The sequence below is a fragment of the Parasteatoda tepidariorum genome, chromosome 6, assembly GCF_043381705.1.
Source record: "Parasteatoda tepidariorum isolate YZ-2023 chromosome 6, CAS_Ptep_4.0, whole genome shotgun sequence".
NCBI classification, from domain to species: Eukaryota; Metazoa; Arthropoda; class Arachnida; order Araneae; family Theridiidae; genus Parasteatoda; species Parasteatoda tepidariorum.
Window position 1 is genome coordinate 28,624,629 of NC_092209.1, and position 15,752 is coordinate 28,640,380.

Below are 15,752 nucleotides of genomic sequence, written 5' to 3' on the forward strand. Positions count from 1 at the left end.
AACATTTTCGTGATGAGAAACAAAGAATATTAATTTCTTGTTAAAAAAGAATATTTTTTGAACAATATGGCGTTGCAAAATTTCGGTACCACATTGTTATTTAACCATAATAAAGCATGATTTCTATCTAAATCGTTGTGTTGAACACTTATTACTATTTTTTGTTTTGTTTATTCAATTCATGGCGTGGCAGAGCGACGGTTAGAAATAATAATTTTACATAGGATAGTAATTATAATTTTACATAGGATAATAATAATAATTTTGCATAGGATAGTTAGAAATAATAATTTTACGTAATAATTCTACATGAATATAAAGGAAAATGTTTTTTTTATGCATTCATATTTTGTACTAAGATACTTCATGCATAAGTGCATATTTACAAAATACTTTTTTTGTGTATATTAAACAAATACCGTGACATGAGATACAATACCGCTGACATACATATTTTTGTGCTTAAAGTTGTGATGTATAACACGGTAATGTACATTACGTGAACAACTGTAGATAGTTCGCTTTTGCAAAATATTTTTTTACCTTTGTAACTCCATTTTTTAAAAAAGAAAACACCGAAAAATTCATTAAAATAAATTAAAAATGTTTTTATATGTTCAGTTGCTTAAATATTGTATTTTAAGCGTATTATATTCATGGAACTTAATTTGTTTTCTTGTAATTTAAAAATTAATAAAAAGAATTAGGATAAGAGAAATTATTAATAAATTTGAATAAATAATACGAGTGTATAAATAATAGTTGCATGAAAATAATAGTAGTAAAAAATAAACTAAGAAAACCAAGAGTCGTTGAAAAGTGTTTTTGGAAGAACAATGTTAAGTGATTAAATGAATTTAACACAATCTGTACGCAAAGAAAGGATGAAAAAAAAATTATGATCTGTTTACAAAACATCTTTTAGATTGACCACTGTCTTTTTAAGGACGTGACACATTAATTAATATTCTGTACTAACAGCTTACAAATGTTAACTTACAATTTCTTAATTGTGATTATAAGAATTATAAAAATTAAAATTAAATGTTTTTTTTTTCAAATGAATGTTTTTTTTAAAATTATTTTTAACAAAGAAACGCAAGTAAGAAATTAATTTACAGAGAATTGAGTAATTTTAATGGATGAATATTTAGAATAGTAATTTTTTAGTTTTTAAATGTCTAAGTTTCTTGGCTTTTTAATTATTTTCTTAAACAAAGAATTTGTATAAGAAAGTTTTAAAAAAATAATGCAGTCGGACATTAGTTAATCATCTGCGAACCCAGCAATAAGTATCACTTTTTAGTGATTTTAATATCACATAATTTGCTTTATAGATTATTAGCTACTGTTAAGATTATTATAGAACCTCTTTACAACGAAGTTTCAATACAGCAAATATCATCCTGAAGCGAAATTTTGAAACGGAACGTTAATTTCCTGACAAGTGTTAGTCTGGCTGTAATGAATTTTTTCGATGTTTATTTTTTCAATTTTTGTCGATGTTTATATCTCTGATTTCTCTTATATTTGAAAAAAAGTTTCGATTTAGAGTTGAAATTTCTGTGTAACCAATTAGCTTTTCCGTGTGTTTGTTTTTGAACCACTAATTCTCTACAACCTATTGTTCACTATATCCGGAGTTCATTACAGTGAAATTAGGCAATAAAACAATAATATTTTTTGCATAAATATTTTTTATTCTTTATTTTGTGTTCATACATGGTGAAAAAAATTCTTGTAAAATTGCCGTACTGTTTAGTAATAACATTTCTAGTTAAAAAAAAACATAATTATATGAAAAACCCAAATATATTCGGTGTTTAAACCATTATTTTGTTAATTGTTTCACTCATATAGTAACGGTTTACCGGAAATTCCGGTTTTCAAAATTATCGTTCTTATTACTACACATATAGTAAAAAGTTCAATACTTTAAATTAAATTTAACTGAATAAATGGTTTTTAGGTCATGCTCTAAGGTATCGTGATAAAATTACCAAATCTTTCCATATTTACTAAATTTAACACACATTATGAAACCATATTTTATTGTTAAGTTTACCAATATTCTTACTAAAACACTTCGGTAAGAATTACCGAGATTTTTGGTATTCCTATAGAGTGAGAAACATGATAAATATTACCATATTCTGATAGTTTTGACCATATTTTTTTCTCAGTGTAAGAAAAATTTAATTTAAGACTTTTATTTCAACTTAAATCCATAATCAAAAATGTTCAAAAGGCATTTTAATCATGCTTATACAACATAATTAAAATTTAAACATGATGCTAATATAGCTTATGTGGTACTATAAACAAATATTATCCATATTTGATTTTCACTTTTCTAACACTTCACATCAAAGAGATTTTATTTTCGAGCATTAAAGATGTTATATAGCTTTTCTTAAAATGTGTTAATCTGAAACTAGCGTTCTTTAGTAATTTATTTGCTGTCTAGGAATGCGTTTACTATGGTGTTGGGAAAAAAACAATTTAATGTCGCCAAAGCTTTTTTACGGTTACTAAAATCACTTTGATTTTAATTTTTAACGAACAGCTATTTTTCACATTTTTTGGTTTAATATGGAATCAGTGCGGTATTTAACTAAAACTGATTATATAGAGAAAGTTCAATTAAGTAATTATTAAAGAATTTTTGTGTAAAGGATTGCACAATGTTTATGACTACTTAAAATGATCTATCCAAAATGTAATATTGCAATGAAACTAAATCGGTGAAAATTTACGGTAGAAAACGAAATATTTGTGAAATGAGTTTATAACGTAATGTTTTTTGTTACAATGACGCCAACTGTAATGTTTTTGAACCTAATTAATCGACTACGCAAAAATAATATGGAAAAAAAATTGATGATGATAGTATATAAAGAAAATTTTCATACTGTGTCGCTGACAGTATTGTGAACAACGTGACACCATCAACGCCAAGAGCAGGAAAACACCATAGTTCAAGAAATGTGATGCTATATTATCTAATATCTATTCATTAGTTATCATTAGTTAATCGTGAGCTGACTTTTGTTAACTAAAAAAATTGTTGGATGTTGTTGTATTTGTTATACATTAGATTATTCGAGTATTAGTTAAAAAGAGGGCAACATAATCTTTTCTCTCTTCATAGCTCTCTAATAAACCATATCTGCAACATTTCTAACATATTTCTGAGACGTAAGTTAAAGGTGCTTGAGAAAAAAAGGACGAACGTTCATTTTTAATATACTTATTACGTTTCTAATAACAATTTGAACAAATGTTTTAAATATAATATATTTATTACGTTTTTGCGAGCATTTTTGTAAATGCATAAAGTGCTTACCAATTCTCTGCGGTCATTTGTGCAAATGTTAATTATTAATATTGCATTAATGTGCTTATTATGTTTCATATAACACTGGTATCTCGTGGAAAATTGTTATCAGGGGTCTGTCCAGACATTTTGTGAAAGGTCCGGTTTTCGTGAAATTGTGAAAAAATTACTCACATTCTTTCAAGCAGGGTCCGCTTTTATGAGTTAGTGCAAATAGGGTCCGGTTATTGCAAAAAACATTTTCAAGGAGTTTTAAAATTGTAAGTAGATACAAGATTATGCTCGGTACCGTAAAATTATAATTACAAAAAAAAATTCACAAATAAACAGCAATTGCTGCTTCTAAATAAGAGATGCAACATACAAATATTTGGTATTTAGCCTATACTGCTGAACTCAGAATATTCATTTCGGACGAATATAATGGAAGAATCGTCTGCCAAAGACAAAACTTAATTCGTTTACATCCATCTTTCTCATTTTCTGCCATGGGAAGGGTTTATTCGATTAACAAAACAATAATGAAAATAAACAAATTTGTGAAGGGTCCGGTTAAATGAAAAATCATTTTGCGAAGGGTCCGTTTTTAAGTTAAAATATTTTGTGAAGGGTCCGTTTTCATGAAAAGATATTTTGTGAAGAGTCCGTTAACGGACCCAAATTTCTTCTAAACAGACCCCTGGTTATACTACAATAATTTGTGGGTTGAGAAAATTTATTATTATCAGATTCTTATTGCAAAAATGAGTGAGATAATTAATAAGAAAATGCGTGAAGAGATTTTCCCTTAAACTTAGGAGACAATAACCCGAATCAATAAAAAATAGTCGTTAATTTCTTCGTATCCTTTAATTAACTAAGCATTATTTTATAACTAATAAATATTTATTTTGATAAATGTAAAATTTGTAGAAAGAAAACTAAATTTCATCGTTTATTCAGATTCTTTTTATTTTCTAGAAAAAGGATATAAATTTCTAAAATTAAAACCATTGTTGTTCGTCTTTCTAAATAGTTCAGTTTTAATTAAAATTAGTTAGCGGAAATGATTTTTAAGATAGTATTTTTTTTTAATTGAAAGAAAAACTAATTTATGTAATTATTTGAAATTTCTCTTTAATGTTTCTCACAAAAAATCGATCAATAAGTAATTAAAAGATAAATCCATTAAAATTTCTTTGTAATAAAATTTAATTTTTTAGACGAGAAAAATAAAAGGGAATTGAATTTCTGACGTTTTACTGGAAAATGGAAAGATTTAATTTCGTATTGTTTAAATCATGAATGGTTTTATAAAGAAATGATGTTTAATATCTTTATCGTAATACACAATTATAAAGCATATTTTTAATTACTATACAGGGTTTAAGAATTTAATATATACTTTTTAAACCCTTGTCAAAAATTAAGTTAAAAAATATAAATATTAGGGATCACTAATATTTAAGCAAGGAAGAAATAGAAACACTATCTAAATCACCTAGAAGGAAAGAGCGAGGAAATAAAAAAAAATCTAAAACTAGTGTACTTTATGCATAAACTTTGAGGTGTTCTAGTTCTTTCCTTTTAACTCCTCTTTATTTTACCCACCAATCAAACATGTTCTTATTTGTTCAGTCCCACCTTCCTTACTAGTGATTCGATACATTCGATTGTGTTTTTCTGATTGTTTGATTGCAGTTGTGAAACAATAATAAACCATTATACAGGGTTTAAGAATCGTCTTTAATATATATTTTTTAAGCCCTTGTCTAAAATGAAGTTAAAAAATAGAAATATTAGGGATCACTAATATTTAAGCAAGGAAGAAATAGAAACGCTATCGAAATCTCTTAGGAGGAAAGAGCGATGAAATTAAAAAAAAAATTTAAAACTAGTGAACTTTATGCATAAATTTTGAGATGTTCTAGTTCTTTCCTTTTAACTCCACATTATTTTACCCACCAATCAAACATGTTCTTATTTGTTCAGCCCCACCTTCCTTTTTAGAGATTTGATACATTCGATTGTGTTTTTCTGATTGTTTGATTGTTAAGCAATAATAAACTATTAAGAAGAAGAAAAAGGATAAATATGAATAATTTATAATTTTAACTACCTTTTCAGTTTTAAAAATAATCAATAGAATTTAAAAGTTAAATTATATATCAATATATATATTTTCAAACCGCTATTTTTAATTTTGTTAAGGATTTTGTAAAGCTCCGAAAATATGATTTTTCACGTATTTTCTCTAGTTGCTTAAGCTTCCTTTTAAAAAAAAGACAGTAAAAATATTTTTTTTATATTCTTTTGAATAACGTCAACTACATGTTATATGTAAATATATATATTCTGATTTTAAATTTCCATGGAAACTTTTAGTAAATACGTTTAAAACTAAGCCAAATCTTTCCTAAAGAAAGCATTGATAAATATTTATCGTGATCTCATTTTGCCTCGGGACTAAAATACCGAATCTTTTTGTTATTGGAACACATTAAGAGCTGCAATCGATCACAAAAAAATAGTATTTCTCTTTCGCTTATCGATCGGTCATATAAAAATAAAATCAATTTTTTTTTCATTAATCGTAAATTATTGAGTAAGATGTTGTTGCAAATTGTTACTAATTGCTCAAATTGTTTTTTTATTTTTTATTATTTGCTAGATCCCATCGGCGGCTGCTTTATTTGCTATTTGAATGTAGTTGTTTGAGCCGATATTTTTATTTTTCTTAATATCTCTGAAGCTTCGAAAATATTATGAATTTTTTTTGAAAATATTATGAATCATCAAAATATTTTATGTATTTATTTCTTCGGAACGACATATAATCTGCATGTTTTGTATGCAAATCTGTATTTTGACATCTTCATAATTAAACACCATAAAAAAAATCTGTTAAATTTACAGAAAAAAGAACCATATCTGGTATGCCAGTATAAAACCGTTTATTATATGGAAATATAATGTTATTTTAAAACGAACGCCTATTTTTTAAGCACATAAGTACTTTTATTCTAACGAACAAAATGTGCTAGTTTAAGGAAAATTTCTGTTATTTTGTTGTTGTTGATTTACGTCGCACTCGAGCTGTACAATTGGCTATCGGCGACGGTTTGGGAAACATCCCTAGTCCCGCAGTGGACTGATCGTTAAGACACGGTTCCCAGCAGATCACCGAAGTCAAGCATCACTGTCTGCGGTCAGTGTGCGAGTGGGTGACCACTTGGATCAGTCTGCGTAGGGACCGAGGGTGTGCGGTATTGGTCCTCGTTAAACTGTGCTACCGTAAAGTGCTCAACTTTGCGTGCAGGTCGTCGGGCTACCGAAGCGGGGGTGCCATTCCCTCCGCAGAGGATCAAAATTGTGATGGCATGTCTTCGGATCATCCTCCGGGATGTCTCCCAGACCGTCGCCAATAGCCCATTGTGCAGCTCTAGTGCGACGTAAATTAACAACAACTACAACAACAACAACATCCCTGAAGATGATTCGAAGACATGTCATCACAATTTTGATCCTCTGCGGAGGGGATGGCTCCTCTGCGTCTGTCACGCAATGACCTGTTCACGAAGTTGAGCACTTCACGGTAGAACCGTTTAACGAGGGCCGATACAACACACATTCGATTCCTTTGCAGGCTGATCCAAGCGATCACCCACCAGCTCACTGACAGCAGACAGTTATGCTTGACTTCAGTGTTCTACTGGAAACCGTGTCTTAACTAACAGTATACTGCGGGATTCTGTTATTTTAACAAAAATGAAACTCTATGAAATAACCGTCTCAACATTGCAGGCGGCGTAAGTGCGATCGGGATTCGAACCCAGATCACCTTTTTGGGAAGCGAGTGCCATGTCCCTTGAACCACGCCACTATATTCTTTTGTTATGAAGAAAAATCTTAAATCGTCTGTAACGTGAAAGTTTTATTATTGAAATTATATTTACGTATAAAAACATTTAAATTGCCTTATAAAATATCTGGTTATTTAACTTACCAAGAAATATGTCTAAAGCCAGAAAAAAATCAGGTAGGGTATTAATTCTATAATGAAGTCGAATAGCAATTTTATTTATACGATGTTTAAAACAATTAAATAATTTATGAGAACTCTCACTCCAAGAAATTTTAATAGTATTCTTAAGAGTTGACCGCTAATTTATACGACCAGTTTCCTTCTTTGACAAAAAAGCTCAGTGCTTGTATCTACAACTATCTAGAGCAAAATTAGTAGATTTACCCATTAATTTATACGATTATTATATCAAGTTTCCCTACTCAATGTGGGGTTGCAAACCTTTTCCGACGACTACGGACGGTCCAAGGTTCGAAACCAGCCGGGGCTGAGCATCTTTCTCGCACTGTAATTACATTGATTCTCTTCATTCAGCAAATAACCTGAGAACCTAACAATGTGAAAGCCTGAACTTATGAGGATAACGTTTACTTACCGTTGATGGCCGTATTTTATCAGAAAAAATACGGTCTAACTTGTCTTCTCATAGTCATGATGTCTTTACAGGAAGGAATTAAGTTTTACGGTCAGTGACTGTAACACTTTGTGCTGGTTACTGACCATAAGCAAGTAATGAAATTTTGAGAGAAGTCTTTCCTAATGAAAACATAAGTAAATATTTATCGCGATCTCGTTTCGAGTTAGAACTGAACTGCCGAATATTCTATTTTTCATTCGAACATTTCATTGGACAATCAATCGATCGCAAAAAATAGGATTTACCTTTTTTTATTGATCGGTTTCATAAGAAAGTTAAATTTTCATTCATTGTCAATTGCTGCATAAGATGCTATTTTAAATTGGTTACTATAGTTGAAATTGTTTTCTGTTATTTGGTAGCTACCTTCGGCTGCCATTTTGTAAGCTTTTTCGAAGTAGTTGTTTGAGCTTTTAAATAAGGTTTATGATATAACATTTCCAACCTTTAAGAGAAGTTTCATCTACAGTTTATTTCAAACATAACATCAGTTTTGCTTAGATGCTTAAAATTCTTTTAGAAATCAAGAATTGTTTTAAATATTATTTAAAAAACAGTTGGGTAATTCCTCACTCACTTTTTTCTTACGAGTGACAAGTCAAGAAAAAGAAAAAACTATTTTTTTCATTGGCATTCCTTATTTCCTTATTATCAAATCTAGTATATCAGATTTTTCAAATCGCAAAACCTTCTGAAATAATAATTTGATAGCCTGTGTAGGTTGAAAGCAATGATTGAATTTGATAATATTTCATCAACTTTTGAACTTCTGCATATTCCAATTTCAAAAATAATCTTCGATTTGAAGAATATCTGATTCAGTCGATTTTGATTAAGTTTTTTAATTTGTTATTTAAAATTACCTAAAAACTAGATTATGCCTTGAAACTAGATACTTGAAAACTGGACAATACTTTAATTACTTTTACGATTCAAAAATTTTTGTTTATTAATATATTAAATTTAATTGTTCGAAATATTCCGTTATTGAGTATTCTTTGAATAAATAATTTGGGTTTTATAACTGTTTGCAAAAATTCTTTAATTAACATTTCTTAATTAATTCGCTAAAATAATTCTAAAAACGTGGCGAATTACACAAAAAAGTGAACATTACGGTTCCCAAATTTTCGACCGTTTCTTGAATAAATTACTAGGACTACATTTTCCAGATTGCGGTTGCCCCAACATTTTGTTAGACAAAAATCAAATTCTGTCGAAAAAAACATGATTAATCGGTTGAATTACATAACATCGTTTAAATCGCTTATCGTTATAATATCGTGTGAAAAATTAAGTTGCATATTTGAGGTTAAGCTCTCGAACCATAAAGATTGAATCCCAGTAAGTGAAAATATATTCATTAGGATCAGAAGTTATTTAAGGTGCTCGCTTTCTTTGCGCACTGTACATGGATGAACTTTCTTAATATAATATATTTACTGTATTGGATCAACTGGAAATCGTTTCTGCATCAAAGCGCATGAAAATATGGTTCTACAAGTTCATTTTATGGATTAGAAGAAAAACATTCTACCGCTTTTTTGTTGATAATCGTGAACATAACCCTTCGAGAACTGATTTAATATCCTGTCAAACTTATTAGATCAAAACACCTTTCTTCTTCTAATCACTTTAGTGCAGTTTGCCTGCCTAGGACTCTATCTCTTTTTTTTTTCCTTTATAATTATTTTTCTCTCCTTTTTCATTAACAGCTTTTAAATCTGCTTTGTTTTCGACATTGACGTCTTGGTCGGTCTTGATATTGGGTGCATATGTTGAACGCATTTAAATTAATAAAAAATTTTCAATTTTCGCATAAAGATCCCATAGTTTAGAGAGGAGAGCAAACGAAAGCTCAGGTGCCCTAATGCTAAATTCAGTTTTTGCTCGTTCTGCTTTATCTCTGAAACTAGTTGACAGGATCTATAAATTATTGAACAAAATTGTAAAACTAGATTAAAGATTATTCAATTTTAAAAAAATAAATTAAAAAATTTTTTTTATATAGTTTAATGTAAAAAATAATAAAGTTTTAAAAATAGTGTTTTACGTAATTCAATGTAAAAAAATACTTAATAATTTTTAAAAATGATATTTTTCATAAAACTGTCTTCGAATAAATGGGTTATGCAGTCAACAATTCGTTATGTGTTCAACAATGGGTTAGGTGTTCAACAATTTTTAGATTATTTGAAATAGTTGCAGGGTTGTGGTGAGGTAAGCAAACATTGAAATTAATATTTTGGGAACCTAGATTTCCATTGCTCTCATATTTTATATTGGGATCATATTTTCTAGATATTTGGACCGTATTTTACGGATACTGGGACCTTACTTTACAACGCATTTGGAGTGTTTGGTAAACAAAGATATGCTTAATCAAAGAAAATGCGTTTTTGAATCTAATTTTTTAGAAGATTGCCTCTTCCCCAGTCTCTAGATCAAAAGATATCAATGCGTCTTTTTTTTAAATTTTACCCATTTATGTAGAACTTTTTTTATATCTATTATAGTTTTCGATTTATCAAACCTTAGGCGTGAGGTATATTTTAATACTCTAAGGTATAGTAACTTTAATTTTTCTTTTAAATCTTCAAGAATATACAAACTGGAAAATGTTAAAATAAGTAAATAAATAAGGAGCCGCGCTGGCTCAGGGGATAGAGCGTACGCCTTCCAATGAGGTGAACCAGGGTTCGATCCCGGCGATGGCAGGTCGATACGAATTCCGCATCCGGCTTGGACCGACCACAGTGCTGACGTGAAATATCCTCAGTGGTAGACGGATCATGGGTTAGAATTCCCTTGCCGTCAGGCTAACCATGGGAGGTTCTCGTGGTCTTCCTCTCCATGTAACGGGTTAGTTCCATCAAACGCCCTCAGCTTTTGTTAATCTTTATGAACCCAGGTAATACAGCACTGAAGCAAATTTTTAAGTAATAAAAATTAGAACACAAATGCTTTTTATTTTCACAAAACTGTGACTTTTCTCCATATTGACGTTTTGGATTATTTCCAAATCAAGCATGTACAGCACTGGCTGTAGATAGGCTAAACATGATTCAACAGTTGCAAACTCTGTTTAACTCAGTTTAACTCAGATTAACTGTTGCAAACTCAGTTGTTGTCAGTCTATATAAAAATAGCATATTATTCGCAAAAAAGCATAGTTTCATATGACGACAGAGTCTTCTTAACGCTAGTTGAACGTTGTAGTGTCATTTACAGGAAATTGAAATTGTAGTGTCATTTACAGGAAATTGAAATTGTAGTGTCATTTACAGGGTTGGAAAATATCATAAGCATCACAGTTAAAGTTAGTCCTACCCTACGCAAAGTATTTTCAATAAGAATTTAAAAAATGAAGAGTGACTAACTGGTGAAGAGATGAGCAGAATGAATAAAAATTCTAACGAAAGCCTTAGCCCACAAAGGGCTGTCGAGTCAATAAAAAAGAAAATTATTGATTAAAGTAACGGTACTATTATTCCAACCTTAAACTAATTTTTTGATGTGTTAAGAACTAATTAAACAAGCTATTATTTTAGATAACAGAAAATTAGCCTTAAAAACATAATTTAAAATATATACATTTGTAAAAAAAAATGTCTGGATTTTCACTTAATATGGAACATATAATTATATCGAACTCAATCATTAGGACGAAATAAGCTGGAACTTAAATCATTATCGTTTAAATCCAACTGAAAAACAACTTTACAGAACTTCATTTAACCAATTATCCAATTTAACCATATTTTACAAAAATATAACAACCAGTCAAAATGTTTTAAAATATGGAATGCAATAACTAACAAAAAAGGAACCACGTATTTTTAAAAGTTTATAAGCGTTTGCTAGTCTGGGGTGGAAAAAAAAACTTTTTTAAAGGTCACTCTTACAGCTGGGGTCATTTAATATTTATCGTTACTATGATGACCAATTAGTCTTTGTTAATGTATTTTATGCAAGATTTTATTCTATTTAAAAGCATGTTTCCGTACGTGGATGTTTTCTTTTCCACATTGTTTATTCCGTTTAAAACTCCAACGTCAAACCGCGTAAAAAGTTTTAGAAATCGGCTAAGAAATGTCACAAAAAAGGACCACTAATTTAAAAAAATCAATTAAATGAACACAGAAAGAATTAGAAATGCATTGTTTGCCCCATTCTGATGAGAAAAAAAACGCAAACTGAGAAAAAGTGTCAAATTATACTTTCAAAATAGCCACTATTTACAACAACAACTTAATGCAGTCCTGAGGTAAGGATGACGATTAAGTAACTAATTTTGAAATTTAGTTAGATAAAACTAGATATAACTAGACTAAATATATCTTTTTCTTATTTCTTTAAATAATTCTTTCTTTTCGGTCGCTTTCAGGACATCAAAGTTGCATTTAATTGGAATAAATTAATAATTTGGATGCAATAAAAAAGAGTATAAACTAAGCATTAGTAATAAGATTATTTACGAAGAAATTGGTAAAAAAATACGCTTCAATACAATATAAATGCAATATATTTTGAAACAAATTAAAAAAATTCTGAATAATACTTTTACGCACGTTTGAAGAATAGAAAGAAGATCGTCATCAGATTATGAATAAAAATTTTAAAAAGATGTATGTCTTTTGAAAAACTTACAACCGTTATCATTTATATTCAGAAATATGAAGTTTTATTACCTTCTCCAAATCCCCTGTCAAAACATTGTAAATCCAGAGGAATAAAAAAAATTCTAAAGAAAATGATGCAATTTGAAACTATTCTTAGAAATTTTTGTATTTGTTATTTATCGAAGAATTACTTTTTCTCGAAATTACAATAAAATAAAAATTTAATTAATTGCTTTACCAACATTTAATTAAAAGTCCCTAAACCTAAATGGTTTTCTTAAAAAAGAGAATGCTGCGTGAGTTTTAACAAGGAAAAGTTATTTTCTTAAATGACTTGCATATCATAAGTAAAAAAAATGCATATTTATATTCCCATTTTTCTACACGTTTTAGCAATTAAATTTGAAATATTTATACAAAGTTTATGCAACATTAAAGAAGAATATGATCAAAAATGTCAGTAAGACTCCTTGAAAACGAAGATTCAATTACTCCTTTGATTTTTATCGATTTTATTAGCTTTTCTTTTGTTGGATTTTACTTTTATTTATTTATTTTACATTTTATAACCTTCGTTGAACAGCCGACCCAATTTTTGGGTTTACGACTACTAATGTTCAACTCCGTAGCCTTGTAATTTTGAACCCAATCCAGAAAAGGAACCGCAACGCTTAGCAAAATCTCTCTATTAAAGCAAGTCACGGTCTTTACTCTCGGTTTGTCTCTAATTCTGGTACCAATTGATTTAAAATTAAAACTTAAACCATAATAAGGTACAAAATTGCTTCGATATTAATAAGTTTTAAAAACCAACCATTTTTGCTTTTAAGTTGACATCAAATCTTCAGTACAATCAAGTTGAAGAAGCGCGATAATATGGCTCATTTTATCTTGTAATGAATACCGTAAATTTGAAAAATATGGTAGTTCAACAGAGTTCATTTATTCGAATAGTGTAGTAGGTTTTAGCAAGACGGTAATGCTTCATAATCTTATACATAAACTACCCATCAAGGAAGAAAAATATTTATAAAATTTAAAAATGAATAATTAAATAAATGAATAAATCTTAAATAAATAAATCAAACTCGAAAAATACAATTTTTGTTAATCTTTTTTTATTGCATTCCATTTCATTTCGGCAGGAAATATACAAAAATAGAAAGATTATTTTATTTCCCAATATGTTATTGACATAAAAGATATAAAAATATCTTCTTATCTCGTTTCGTTATTTATTTTGTGTTAACTCAAGCTGTTATCTGATGCGTTAAAAAAAAGTAAAGGAGCTCTAAAATAAATATTGAGAAGCAAGTTCAGTTTTTTAAAAAAAGCGCTTAAGAAATGCTGACCATGTCGTATTGTATAGTCAATATTTTATATATTTTTTGAGTTACTTAAAGTTTATAAAATTGATTTATGATATATTATTTTCTTAATGTTGTATTATTTTAGTGCTTAAAAGTCGGTGAAGATGTTTTTCTGTTGTACACTTTTATTCACCGCTATTTTGTTGACGCATGTTCTGCATTAGAGAATTATATAAATGAGCCGGTGGTTGGTAGGACATTGGGCTCTTGTTTGCGAGATCGAGAGTTCGAATCCCTCCGACTGAAGAATCCTCGCATATTAATTAATGACTGGTCTCTTTAAATCTGTCGAGGTCACAAAGTCCTTTTAAATTATCGTAACAAAACAATTTATCTGGGGGTACTGAATTGGAGATGGATCATTCTTCGGTTCAGGTCAAAATTACGATCTGTATATGAATGAACAGGCCCTCCATGTAAAACGGGCAATGACGTGTGCGCGGCTGAGGACGTATTCTCGGCCATAGATGGAGCCACTGAAAAACAAGAGACGCACCCTCTGCCTTAAAAATTTGCTTAAGTTCCCATAGAAGGCTTGCTAATTGACAAGCTGCTTAAATAACGAAGAATTACATGACGTAAGACATTATTTAAAAATTAAGCCACTCCAAAATGACTTTTTCAAGCGGAACAGGGATTCTACGTTATTCATGCTACCTTACAATAAGTTATGTGATCAAAATGCTCTTATTTATAAAAACTTTCATTAATATTTTAAGATAATTTTGGGTTTTATTGAAATGTGTTCTACCAAATCTAGGCACCAAATTTTAAATCATAATGTTTCAAATATTTTGATTTTTTTTGGTTAGCTGGGCGCACGCGAAAAATCGTCAAGAAAAAAGACCTCCACCAACTTTTATTTTTATTCTTTTTTATTTAATTTTTTAAACACATAAAAATTAAATTAAATAAAATGTTAAAAAATAGTTGAATTTCCTTGCCGGCTAAACGAAAAGTACCTTATATTTTCTTATTTAGTTTCAAAATAAAAGGTATTTTGAAGCTTTAAATATATTTACAATAGGCAAATTTAAAATCTATTTTTGTGGCGAATACAAACTTAAAGCCTCACGCAGGCTACGATAGTCTGCGTGTGTTCACATTATTTTCAAATGTCTGCCAAATAACAATTTATCAATATTGTCGGTGATATTTTAAATGTAATGTTTTGCACTATAATTAAAATAGTATTAATTTTTTTTTAAGTAATAGTAATACTTCACTAGTTACACTCATTCTGATTAATTGGACGCAGTATTTTTGATAGCCTAATGAAGTATTTATTTGAAAGCATTTTCTACAATGCTGAAAAAAAAAAAGACCACTTTGAGTAACTTTTAATCTAGCGATCGGATCTTCGCGTTCTAGGACTCCATCTTAATGGTTCGAGGGGGTGACCTCAAATGTGCTTATTAATTAGTGCAGACGATATTTTAAGTTGCGAAATCAGACACAAAAAAGCACTTGAATAAACATACCTTTTTTTTCGACGGCTTCAGATTTTTGTTCCCCAAAATATAGAGGGTAGTCGCAATTTGGGATGGTCGCCATACTTTGGTTAGGAGAGCGATCCAAAGTTTGGACCTCAAAATGTTAGTTTTAATTCTTGAGTATTTCTCCATTTCTGAAGAATCTTTTGGACGAATTGAAGAAGCGCACAGTCATAAAATTTGTTAAAGATATTTTCTAGCAAAAAAAAAAAATAAAAAAAAAAAAAATATTTGTTCATATTTATTACATTTTTATTGTTTCGTTATTATATTATTTAATAATAGTCAAAAAAAAGTTTAATTTATAAGGTATACAATATTTTACATGATTTTTAAAGAATGCAATTTTACCTGGCAAGATATAAAACTTGAGCGAAATCCATTGAATAGTTACTGAGAAATCTAATTTTAAAAAAGTCGTATATTTAAAATTCAATTTCTCATTAACT

The 15,752-nt window shown here is 29.2% G+C and overlaps 1 protein-coding gene across 4 annotated transcripts in view; it reads left to right on the forward strand.

The window, feature by feature from the left end:
* Positions 1-15,752, forward strand: part of LOC107439615 (tumor protein p53-inducible protein 11) — a 209,086-nt gene that overhangs the window by 130,510 nt on the left and 62,824 nt on the right. The gene's annotated exons all lie outside the window — the stretch shown is intronic.